The sequence below is a fragment of the Nicotiana tomentosiformis genome, chromosome 10 (genome assembly GCF_000390325.3).
Source record: "Nicotiana tomentosiformis chromosome 10, ASM39032v3, whole genome shotgun sequence".
Classification (NCBI taxonomy): domain Eukaryota; kingdom Viridiplantae; phylum Streptophyta; class Magnoliopsida; order Solanales; family Solanaceae; genus Nicotiana; species Nicotiana tomentosiformis.
In genome coordinates, this window is record NC_090821.1 from 18,436,983 (window position 1) to 18,450,397 (window position 13,415).

The window sequence follows — 13,415 nt, forward strand, 5'->3', positions numbered from 1 at the left end:
AGGTAGTCCTAGAGGGGGAGGTCAGGCCAGATATTATGCTCTTCCTGCTAGGACGAAGGCAGTTGCATCAGACTCAGTCATCACAGGTATTGTTCTAGTTTGTCATAGAGATGCATCAGTCTTATTTGATTTAGGCTCCACTTATTCCTATGTGTCATCTTACTTTGCTCAATATTTGGGTGTATCCCGTGATTCCTTGAGTTCTCCCGTCTTTGTGTCCACACTTGTAGGAGATTCCCTCGTTGTTGATTGTGTGTATCGATCGTGTTTGGTTATTCTTAGTGATTTTGAGACCAGAGTTGATTTATTGTTGCTCAGTATGATAGATTTTGATGTTATTTTGGGCATGGGCTGGTTGTCGCCCTATCATGCTATTCTTGATTGTCACGCCAAGACCCTGACGCTGGCTATGCCAGGGTTACCACTGTTAGAGTGGAGAGGTACTTTACATTATGTTCCTAGCAGAGTTATCTCATTTCTAAAGGCTCGGTGGATGGTTGAGAAGGGGTGTGATGCGTATCTAGCATACGTGAGAGATGCCAGTTTTCATACTCCTACCATTAAGTCAGTTCCGTAGTGAGCGATTATCCAGATATATTCCCAGTGCATCTTCTGGGCATGCCGCCCGAGAGGGATATCGACTTTGGTATTGATTTATTACCGAGCACTCAGCCCATTTCTATTCCTCCATATCGTATGGACCTACCAGGGTTGAAGGAGTTAAAGGAGCAGTTGCAAGAGTTACTTGATAAGGGTTTCATTCGTCCCAGTATATCACCTTGGGGTGCTCCGGTCTTGTTTTTAACGAAGAAGGATGGTTCTATGCGCATGTGCATTGATTAACGCCAGTTGAACAAGGTTACAGTGAAGAACAGGTATCTATTGCCACGTATTGATGACCTCTTTGATCAGCTACAAGGTGCCAGAGTGTTCTCCAATATTGACTTGCATTCAGGCGATCATCAGTTAAAGATTTGGGAGCAAGATATCCTGAAGACAGCCTTCAGGACTCGGTATGGTCATTACGAGTTCCTTGTGATGTGCTTTGGGCTGACCAACGCCCCAGCTGCATTCATGCACTTAATGAACAGTGTATTTCGGCCTTATCTCGACTCTTTAGTCATTGTGTTTATTGATGACATTTTCTGGTATACTCCCAAAGTCGGGAGGATCATGACCATCACCTGAGGCCCGGCTTCAGACCTTGTAAGAAAAGAAGACCTTGTGAGAAAAGAAGTTATATGCAAAATTTTCAAAGTGTAAATTTTAGCTTGATTCAGTGGCATTTTTGGGTCATGTAGTGTCGAGCGAGGGCATCAAGGTAGATCCGAAGAAGATTGAAGCAGTGTAGAGTTGACCCAGACCGTCTTCAGCTACGGAGATCCGGAGTTTTCTTGGTTTGGCAGGGTATTACCGTCGATTTGTAGAGGGTTTCTCGTCTATTGCAGCACATATGACCAGATTGACCTATAAGGGTGCTCCGTTTAGGTGGACGGAGGAGTGTGAGAAGAGCTTTCAAAAGCTCAAGACATCTTTGACTACAGCCCCAATGTTGGTATTGCCTTCGGGTTTGGGGTCTTATACTGTGTACTGTGATGCATGCATATCGGTCTCAGCGTGGTGTTAATGCAGGACAGTAAGGTGATTGCCTATGCGTCTAGACAATTGAAGGTGCATGAGAAGAACTATCCTGCCCACGACCTTGAGTTAGTAGCTATTGTTCATGCCTTGAAGATCTAGCGGCTTTATTTGTATGGTGTCCCTTGTGAGGTCTACACCGACCACCGAAGTCTACAATATCTGTTCAAACAGAAGGATCTTAACTTGCGGCAGCGGAGGTGGTTAATTTGCTTAAGGACTATGATATCAACATTCTATATTATCCCGGGAAGGCTAATGCTTTGAGTCGCAAGGAGGAGAGCTTAGGCAGTTGAGCATATCTACCGGTAGGAAAGAGGCCATTAGCCTTGGATGTTCAGGCCTTGTCCAACCAATTTGTTAGATTGGATGTTTCTGAGCCGAGTCAAGTTTTGGCTTGTGTGGTTTCTTGGTCTTTTCTTTATGATTGTATCAGAGAGCGTCAGTATGACGACCCCCATCTACTTGTCCTCAAGGACACAGTTCAGCACGGTGATGCCAAGGTGGTAACTAATGGGGATAACGGTGTATTACGGATACAGGGCAGGCTATATGTGCCCAATGTAGATGGCTTGCATGAGTTGATTCTCAAGGAGGCTCATAGTTCGCGGTACTCCATTCATTCGGGTGCCGCCAAGATGTATTAGGACCTGAGGCAACACTATTGATGGAGGCGGATGAAGAATGACATAGTGGAATATGTAGCTCGGTGCCTAAACTGTCAGCAGGTGAAGTATTAGCATCAGCGGCCTGGTGGATTGCTTCAGAGGTTAGATATCCCAGAGTGTAAATGGGAGCAAATTACTATGAATTTGTTGTTGGGCTCCCACGGACTCAGAGGAAGTTCGATGCAGTTTGGGTGATTGTGGATAGGTTGACCAAGTCAGCTCACTTCATTCCAGTGGTGACTACTTATTCTTTAGAGCAGCTGGCTCAAGTTTATATTTGCGAGATTATCAGGCTTCATGGCATGTTGGTATCTATCATCTCTGACAGGTTACGCAGTTTACATCATGGTTCTGGAGGGCTATTCAGCATGAGTTAGGCACACGGGTGGAGTTGAGTACAGTATTTCACCTTTAGACAGACGGACAGTCTGAGTGCATTTTTCAGATATTAGAGGATATGCTTCGTGCCTGTGTGATGGAGTTTGGGGGGGGTCTTGGGATCAGTTCTTGCTGCTCGCAGAGTTTGCCTACAACAACAATTACCAGTCGAGCATTCAGATGGCCCCGTATAAGGCTTTGTATGGTAGGCGGTGGCGGTCTCCGGTGGATTGGTTTGAGCCGGGTGAGGCTAGGCTATTGGGTACAGACTTGGTTCATGATTCTTTGGAAAAGGTTAAATTGATTCAGGATTGACTTCATACAGCCCAATCCAGATAGAAGAGTTATGCGGATCGAAAGGTTTGCGACGTTGCATTCATGATTGGGGAGCGGGTCTTGCTCTGGGTTTCGCCCATGAAGGGTGGTATGAGGTTCGGGAAGAAGGGCAAGTTGAGCCCTAGGTATATCGGACCTTTTGAGATTCTTGAGAGGGTTGGAGAGGTGGCTTACAGACTTGCACTACCACCCAGTCTAGCTGCAGTTCATCTAGTATTACATGTTTCTATGCTCCAGAAGTATCACGGCGATCCGTCTCATGTGTTGGATTTCAGCTCAATCCAATTGGACAAGGATTTATTTTATGTTGAGGAGCCGGTAGCCATTTTGGATTGGCAGGTTCAAAAGTTGAGGTTGAAGAACATTGCTTCAGTAAAGGTTCAGTGGAGGGGTCAGCAAGTCGATGAGGCGACTTGGGAGACCGAGTATGATATGCGTAGCCGTTATCCTCATCTTTTCACCACTTCAGGTATGTCTCTATACTCGTTTGAGGACAAATATTTATTTTAAGATGGGAAGATGTAACGACCCAGCCGGTCATTTTGAGTGTATTAACCCCGATCCTCTATTTATTTCCTTCTCTGTGTTATATTGTAGTTACGTGAGTTGCCGAGGGTTTTGGTTTTGGTTTCGGGTAAGTTTCGGATTGAAATGGGACAAATAGTCCCTAAGTTGGAGGTTTAAGTCGTAGGAGTTGACCGTAGTTTGAATTGTGTGAATACGTCTCCGAAATAGAGTTTTGATGGATCCAATAGCTTCTTATGGTGATTTTGGTCTTAGGAACATTTCCGAATGTTGATTTGGAGGTGCGTAGGTCGTTTCTGCACGATTTGGCGAAAGTCAGAAAAATGAAAGATTTTTGGGGAGTTTGACCGGGAGTTGACTTTATTGATATCAGGGTCGGATCCCGATTCCAAAAGTTGGAATAGATACATAATATCGTTTATGACTTGTGTGCAAAATTTGGTGTCAATCGGAGTTGTTTTGGTATGAATCAGCGTTGGTTTCAGAATTTGGAAGTTCATAGTTAATATGCTTGAATTTGGGTTGCGTTTCAAAGAATTTGTGTTGTTTAATGTGATTTGATGCTTCGAACATGTTCGTCTGATGTTTTAGGACTTGTTGGTATGTTTGCTTGAGGTCCCAGGGGCCTCGGGTGGAATTCAGACCATGTTCGGTGCTTTTCGGATCATTGAAGAATAGTTGAAGTGCTGGTTTTTCTGAGTTATGGTTTTCTTCTACGCGTTCACAAAGGTGTTCCCGCGTTCGCGTACAGTATTCTGAGATTTGGTGAAGATTACCCTTCGCGTTCGTGAAGGGCCATGACCTTGTGCACTGCGATCACGGACTGGGATTTGCGTTCGCGAAGAAGGAAGGCAGCCTGGGATAGGGTTCTCACGTGTTGGTCTATGTGTTCACGAGAAGGGATTCGCAATTGCGAAGCTTGAGAAGTTTTGTCACAGCATTCATGAGTGGACCCTTACATTCGCGTAAGAGGAAATCTGGGCAGTAATAATTTTGTGCTTCGCGAACGCGAGGCATTTTCTGCGTTCGTGAAGAAGGAATAACTAGGCAGCAAACTTAAGTTTCAAAATCGAGGGTTTATTCCACATTTCATATTTTGGACTTAGAGAGCTCGGTTTGAGGCGAAAGTTTGAGGAATTTTCAGAGCGATCGTTGGGGTAAGGATTCCTAACTCGATTTTGATTAAATTACTCGAATCTATCATTGTTTTTATCATGTAATTAAGGATTGGAGTTGGAAAAATTGGGGGAAATTAATAAAATGTCTTAGGCCAGATTTTTGAGTTTTGAAAGGCGAAATGAGGTCGGATTTGAATAATTCTTATATGGTTGGTCTCGATATCGAATGGGTGTTCGATTTTTGTAATTTTGGTTGGGTTCCAAGACGCGGGTCTGGGGTGACTTTTTGGGTCGATTTTTCAATTCTTTGCAAAGATCATAATTTCATTGTTTAAATTAGTTTCCTATAGTTATATTTATAGTATGAAATTATTTTGGCTAGATTTGAGCTGTTCAGAGTTGGAAAATTGAGGAAAAGGCCTTCTAGTTGATTGATTTAGTGTGGTTTGAGGTAAGTGACTTGTCTAACCTTGTGTGGGGAGAAATTCTCCTTAGGATTTGGTATTATTGTGATAATTGTGATATGTGAAAGCCGTATACGGAAGGTAACGAGTGCGTACACGGGATAATTGTGAAATTTCCGGTTTTTAGCTATGTAATTCCCTTTCCTACTTTAATTGAGTTACTTTAACATGTGGTAGTCATCATATTTAGTCTAATTTTACATGTCTACTTCTTTTATCTCTTATTTGCAAATTGTCCTACATGTTTGGTTTAATTACTTGCTTTCTTTTATTCCGTATTCATTATTTAACTGTAAATGATTATTTGAAATTTCTATTCTCGGAATATGTTATCGTTAAGCTTTGTATTGAGTTGCAAGGCCGTGTTTTCTATTGAGGCAAAGTGTAAGTTGTGGAATATCATTTATTGAGTTACTCTCTGGTTATTATTGTTGAGACGTTGATTCTGTGTTGTTAACTTTCCGTAAATTTCTTATTGTTTCATTTCTTTTGTCATTATCATTATATTGTTATATATTTCGTCATGTTTCATATTATCTCCAGTAGGGCCTTGACCTGCCTCATCACTACTCTACCGAGGTTAGGCTTGGCACTTACTGGGTACCGTCGTGGTGCACTCATACTACACTTCTGCACATCCTTTTGTGCAGATCCAGGTACTTCCTATCAGTCCCGGCATTAGTGAGTTGAGGTTTCTTTGGAAACTTCAAGATACACCTGCCTGCGTCCGCAGGACTTGGAGTCCCTTTCTATCCTGTTTTTCCTTATTTCATTACACTATCTTAGACATTGATTTATAGGATTGTTCAGAATTGTTACTAGAGCTTGTGACTTATACTTCACCAGGTTTTGGGAGGTGTACATTTTGAGTTACATATTTTATTTATGCAGTTGTTGAAGTTTTGAGATTTTTAAGTTGTTATTTCAATTTTTTTCGCATGTTGATAGGCTTACCTAGTTTTAGACACTAGGTACCGTCACGACTTCCTACGGAGGGAATTTGGGGTCGTGACAAAAAAAGAAAGGATGGGGTCAAAGTACTGACCTTTCTTTGAGCAGCAAACCAAACAAGGAGTCTTGTTAGCCGATTAGGAACCAAAGCTCAAACAACTACTAACGAATTGAACTCAGAACCGGAAAGAGAGGAAGACAAATAATCAGTTAGAAACTAGGGTTTCTGATATATTCTGTAAACTCGTATTAGATTGTGTTTCTTAGGTTGTTAGGTGTTGTTAGGTGAGAGCAATTAAGGCTACTAATTATAGTGCCTTTAAGCCTTAGGATTCCGGTAGATACAAACTGTGGCAATGGAGAATGATGACTACTAGATGATGCAAGCAAAGACGGGTGAAAATTGAAGAAATGGAAGGAAAAATAGTGAGGATTTTACCTGAGAGGAGAGAGGTCGACCGTTGAGAGCAAAGACCCATCGGGTAAAACTCTAAAACCCAGAGGTCACTGCGTTTGACCTCTGGGTGCTGAAACTTCATGATGAATCTCTGAAAGAACTCCATGCATGCTCCAATTTGACGGAGCATAAGAGAGATTGAACAATTTGAAGTTTCACTCTTTGGCTAGGGTTTTCGGACTTAGGATTTTTTGAATTCTATCAGTGGAATTGGAAATGAATCAGCAGGATTCGCGGCATAGGGACAAGATGAGTATTTCAGGCTTCGATTGAGATGATCTTGCACAAATTTGTGTAAGGTTTTGGCAATTGATGGGTTAGGGCAGAGGCGAGAGTAGAGAGCATTTTGGGAAAAAGAGGCAGCTAGGTCAAGGGGAAATGATTAGGGTTTTGGGGGTAAACCAAAGTCGGTCGCTAGGTTAAGGCTGAGAGTTGGAATGGGAGACGTTGGATCCTTTGATCAATGACTTCGATTATTTGGAGATTTAGGAATTTTTAAACTGGTTTTATGGGAAAAATCGGTGGGTGTTGGATTCTTGTAATCCAACGATTGAGATTAAATATGATGAGGCTTTTAAAATAACTAAAAAGCTGGATTAAACCTGGTCAGTTGATGATGTGGATCAACGGTCAAGATGGTGTGTGTTAGTTTTGTGAGTGTGGGAGATGGGTGACGTGGCACGAACTCATTGGCTCAATGAAGGTGGCCTGGATTGCCAAGTTGGAATGGGAGGATGGACCTGGACCGAGTCAAATATAGATTGGGCTTGTGCTTGGGCTGATTTCAATTAAAAAATGATCAATTTATGTTTAGGAATGCAATTACAATTATAGTCATTTAGCCTTTAACCTCTTTAAAATTAATTTAATTAAACTTAATTAATTCCAATAAAATGTGATAGAAATTTTAATCATCAAATATACCACTATTTACTGTAATTAGTTAATTTATTTACTAAAATATCTTATTTTCCTATTTACTACACTAATTTCGAATTTATTTTGAAATAAAGGTTATGTTGCCTAAAATTGAGAAATAACTTTATTAAATTAACTACATACCTATGTGATGAATATGAAAATTATTTTAATAGTTTAAAAAATGGTAAAATAGTAAAAATAATTTTTATTTTATATTCATATAGTTATTAAATTACTAACTAACACCATTAAATACTTAAAAATAAGTATTATTAATTAGAAAATATTTTAACATATTTATTGAAAATTAATAAGTATAAATTAATTAATTTTTAAAAGGAGGGTCAAAATTGATCGTCAACAGAGATCGCTAGGAGGTTGGAGCGTATCCACGGGTAGGAGAGAGGGGATAGGAAGGCCAGGCCTCGAGGTTATGGAGGATTTAGCGGTTCCCACTCTTCGGCTATAGCCTGCACTTCAGGTTACTTGTAGTGCTCCAGCTAGTCAGGGACCTTAGGGTACTCATATTGGACAACCATCTTCTAGTGCACGGTGTTCCTACAGCAGTTATTCTAGCCGTCCGAGGTAGACTTAGTACCAACAGCATGCCTGTAGAGAGGTTATTTTGAGTATGGTGATACCAAGCACATAGTGAGAGATTGTCCCAGATTTCGGAGGGGTGGACCTCTGTAGGGTACTCAGGATATGGTTTCTGCTCCAGTTGCTACTCCACCTACACTGCCAGCTAGAGGTAGGGGATAGGCAAGTAGGGGACATCCTATAGGGGGAGGCCAGGCTCGTTTTTATGCTTTCCCTGATAGGACTGAGGCTGTTGTATCAGATGTTGTCATTACAGGTATTATTCTGCTATATCGTAGAGATGCATTAGTTTTATTTGATCCGGGTTCCACTTATTCATATGTGTAATCCTATTTTGCTTCATATTTGGATATGTCTCGTGATTCTTTGAGTACTCCTGTTTATGTATCTACGCTTGTTGGGGATTTTATTGTGGTATACGATATCTCTCATTCTTGTTTGGTCACTACTGGGGGCTATGAGACTAGGGTTGACCTTTTGTTACTTAATATGGTGGATTTTGACGTGATTTTTGGAATGGATTAGTTGTCACCATATCAAGCTATTCTTGATTGTCATGCTAAGACCATGACGTTGGCTATGATGGGGTTGCCGAGGTTAGAGTGGAGAGGTTCATTGAGTCATGTTCCTAGTAGGGTGGTGTCTTTGTTGAAGGCACAACGGATGGTTGAGAAGGGGTGCTTGAAGAATTTAGCCTTTGTGAGCGATATTAATGCTAATACTCCTAACATTGAGTCAGTTCCGGTAGTGAGGGAGTTTCCAGATATGTTTCCAGCAGACATACTGGGCATGCCTCCCGACAGGGATATTGATTTTGGTATTGATCTGGTGGCGGGCACTCAACACATCTCTATTCCACCATATTGCATGGCACCAGTGGAGTTAAAGGAATTAAAGGAACAGTTTCAGGAGTTGCTTAATAAGGGTTTCATAAGACCGAGTGTCTCGCCTTGAGGTGCTCCAGTTCTATTTGTGAAGAAGAAAGATGACTCTATGCAGAAGTATATTGACTACAGGCAGTTGAACAAGGTTACTATCAAGAACAAGTACCCACTACCGCGTATTGATGATTTATTTGATCAGCTTCAGGGTGCTAAGGTATTATTGAAGATTGACTAGAGATCGGGGTAATCAGTTGAAGATATGGGCTTCAGATTTTCTGAAGACGACTTTCAGGACCCGTTATAGGAATTATGAGTTCTTGATGATGTCTTTTGGGCTGACCAATGCCCCAGCAACATTCATTCACTTGATGAACATCGTATTTCAGCTGTATCTTGATTCCTTCGTCATTGTGTTTATTAATGATATATTGGTGTATTCTCGTAGCCGAGAGGAGCATGAGAAGCACTTGAAGATTGTGCTATAGACCTCGAGGGAAAAGAAGCTATATACTAAATTCTCCAAGTGCGAGTTTTGTCTAGACCCAGTGGCATTCTTGGGATACGTGATGTACAGTGAAGGGATTAAGGTGGATCTTGAAATGATTGAGGTAGTTCAAAGTTGTCCTAGACCTTCTACCGCTAGTAAGATCCGGAGTATTCTAGGTTTGGCGGGCTATTATTGTTGTTTCGTGGAGGGTTTCTCGTCCATTGCAGCTTCTTTGACTAGATTGATCCAGAAGGGTGCCCCATTCATGTGGTATGGTGAGTGTGAGGAAACTTTCAGAAGCTCAAGACTACCTTGGGTACAACTACAATTTGGGTTTTGCCTTCAATATCGGGTTCTTATACAGTCTATTGTGATGCTTCACGAGTTGGCATTGGGTATGTGTTGATTCAGGAGGGTGGAGTGATTACTTATGCTTCACATCAGTTGAAGTCTCATGAGGAAAACTACCCATTGCACGATTTGGAGTTAGCAGCCACTGTTCATACGCTCAAGACTTGGATGCAGTATCTTTACAATGTGTCTTGTAAGGTGTTTACGGATCATAAGAGTCTTAAGCACCTGTTCAAACAAAAGGATCTGAACATGAGGCAACGGAAGTGGTTAGAGATACTAACGGACTATGATATCACTATTTTTTATCATCTTAGGAAGGCCAATATCGTGGGCGACGCTTTGAGTAGGAAGGCTGAGAGAATAGAGAGTCTTGCTTTTATTCCAGTTGGGGAGAGACCATTAGCTTTGGATGTTAAAGCTTTGGACAACAGGTTCGTGAGGTTGGAGCCTAGTTGGGTTCTTGCTTGCGTTGTTTCATGATCATCTTTCTTTGAGTGCATCAAGGCGCGTCAGTATAATGATCCCTACTTATTTGTCCTTAAGGACACGGTGTAGCATGGTGATGGTAAGGAGGTGGCTATTAGTGATGATGGGATATTAAGGCTTCAGGGCCGGATTTCTGTGCCCAATGTGGATGGGTTGCTAGAGTTGATTCTTGAGGAGGCCCACAGTTTGCGGTGTTGTATTCATTCGGGGGCCGCGAAGACGTATCATGATTTGAAGCAGCACTACTACTGGAGAAGAATGAAGAAAGATATTGTTGAGTATGTGGCTCGGTGTTTGAACTGTCAACAGGTTAAGTATGAGCATCAGAGACATGGCGGTTTGCTTCAGAGGCTAGATATTCCAGAGTGGAAGTGGGAGCGTATCACTATGGATTTCGTCGTTGGTCTACCATGGAACTTGAAGAGATTCGATGTTGTGTGGGTTATTATGGACACACTGACCAAATATGTACACTTCATTCTAGTCATGACTACTCATAACTACATGATAGGGGATTTAAGAATTATTAAAGAAAATCAAAAAACGTGCGGAAGCTAAAATAAAATAGGGAAAGAAAAAAGAAGACAGAAATTAAAGATATATTGAATTCAAGAAATATATTCTTGAAGTTGAATCCTAACAATAATAATTAGCTAACGAAGAACTAATCGCCTTTGATAGAGAATTAAAAATAAGAGATAGATTGTGAAATCCGACCCTTTAGAATAACAAGAACAACAATAAGCCTAAAATTATCACCTTTCTTGAATAGCTAGAAGTGATCTAAGATTTCGAATAGGGTTAATCTTACCACCATAAATTGAGTCTTGAAGGTAGAAGAATAAATCCAAGAGTAGCTACACATAAGAGTGCAAGAAAAATCTCACAATTTTTATTGATAATAGTCTGTAATAATCTATCTAAAACAAAGAATACATCCCTTATATAGGTAGGAGGGATCACAAAATTAAGACTAAAAAACAAGGAAATAAAGTCCTAAAATACTTTGGACAACAAGTCCAACCACCTTAGGAAAAGGAAAAATACTAGAAAAACAAAAACCAAGTCATTCTTGGAAAGTAATTCCAACAATCGTAGGAAAAGGAAACCATAACCTTAACTACCTAGGAAAGCAATAAATATAGTCCCAAAATATATGGAAATAAGTTAAAACCAATCTAGGATAGGATCTTGAAAGTCTCAAATAATTTCAACAATCTTAGGAAAAGGAAAACATAACCTTAACTACCTAGGAAAGCAATAAATATAGTTCCAAAATATACGGAAATAAGTTAAAAACAATATAGCATAGGATCTTGAAAGTCTCAAACCAATCTTGGATAGGATCTTGGAAATCTTGAAGGAAATTTGCAAGCAACTTAGTACCAACTTGTACTCAACTTCTAGCATGCCTATTGTACCCTTCTTGGACATAAATTAATTCCTTTTTATTTTATAAAAATGTGACTTCATGTAGGACTTATTGGGCTACAAGTTTGGATATATTTTAGGTGCCAAAAGGTTCCAAAAGTGGACTGATTAGGACCTTCTTCAAAGGATATCTCTTGCGATCCAATACTCCTCTTTTTGGACATAAATTTGGGCCACAAAATAATTGTAACACTTAGCCAATTCATATCCTTCATCCTTGAGCTCTTCCTCCCAATTAACAACTTTATTTGCACTTGAAGTCTAATGATCTTGTTTCGCAACTCTTTAGTTATATATCTTGTTAAAGGCCCTCTTTGAGATTCCAAAGCTTTATCCTTGTCCTTGAATAGAGTTGATCTTCCTAGGATGCTATCAACTACCTACTCTTCAGAGCAGCTGGCACGGATTTATCTTCGTGGGATTGTTCGCCTTCATGGTGTGCCAATGTCTATTATCTTAGATCGAGGCACTCAGTTCATATTGCATTTTAGGAGAGTAGTGCAGCGTGATTTGGGTACACAGGTCGAGTTGAGTACATTATTTCACCCCCAGATAAACGGGCAGTCCGAGCGCACTATTCAGATTTTGGAGGACATGTTATGTGCATGTGGCATTGATTTTGGGGGCTCATGGGACCAGTTTCTACCATTAGCAGAGTTCACCTACAATAAAAGTTATGATTCAAGCATCCAAATGGCTCCGTATGAGGCCTTAGGGAGGTGATGGCATTCTTCGATTCGAGCCTAGGGATGTTAGGTTACTGGGCACTAATTTGGTTTGAGATGCCTTAGAGAAGGTAAAGTTGATATAGGAGCGGCTTCATACAACGCAGTCCAGGCAGAAGAGTTATGTTGATATGAAGGCTCGTGATGTGGCATTCATAGTGGGTGAGAAGATTCTACTCAGAGTTTCTCCAATGAAGGGTGTAACGGGATTTGGGGAAAAGGGGAAGTTGAGCCCTCGATATATTGGTCCTTTTGAGATTCTTGAGAGAGTGGGTGAGGTTGCCAACAGACTTGCTTTGCCACCTAGCTTATCGGGAGTTCATCCAGTATTCCATGTTTTCATGCTCCAGAAGTACTATGGGGATCCGTCTCATGTGTTATATTTCAGCTCGGTGAAATTGGACAAAGATTTTACTTATGTTGAAGAGCCGATGGCTATTTTGGACAGGCAGTTCCAGAAGTTGAGGTCGAAGGACATTGTATCGGTATCGGTGAAGGTCCAATGGAGAGGTCAACCAGTCGAGGAGGCAACTTGGGAGATCGAGCATGATTTGTGGAGTCGATATCCTCACCTTTTTTGCGCTTCATGTATATCATTATACTCGTTCGAGGACGAACGTTTGTTTAAAAAGGGGAGAATATAATGACTCGGTCGGTCGTCTTGTGTATTTGAGCTCTATTTTCCCTTTTAAAGCTTCCCCTATGTGTAATTATTGTTATATGACTTGCGAGGATAGTTGGTTTTATTTCAGGGGAGGTTTTAGATTGATTTGGAACATTTAGTTCTTAGTTTGTTAGAAGGGTTGATCGATGTTTGATTTTTGTGAAAATGATTTTGGAATGGTATTTTGATAGCTCTAATAGGTTTGTATGGTAATTTTGGACTTAGGCGTATGCTCGGAATTGGATTCAGAGGTTCTAAGGTTGATTTGATTCACCGAAAGTTGGCAATTTGAAGTTTTAGAATTTTCCTAAGCTTGACCATAGGTTGA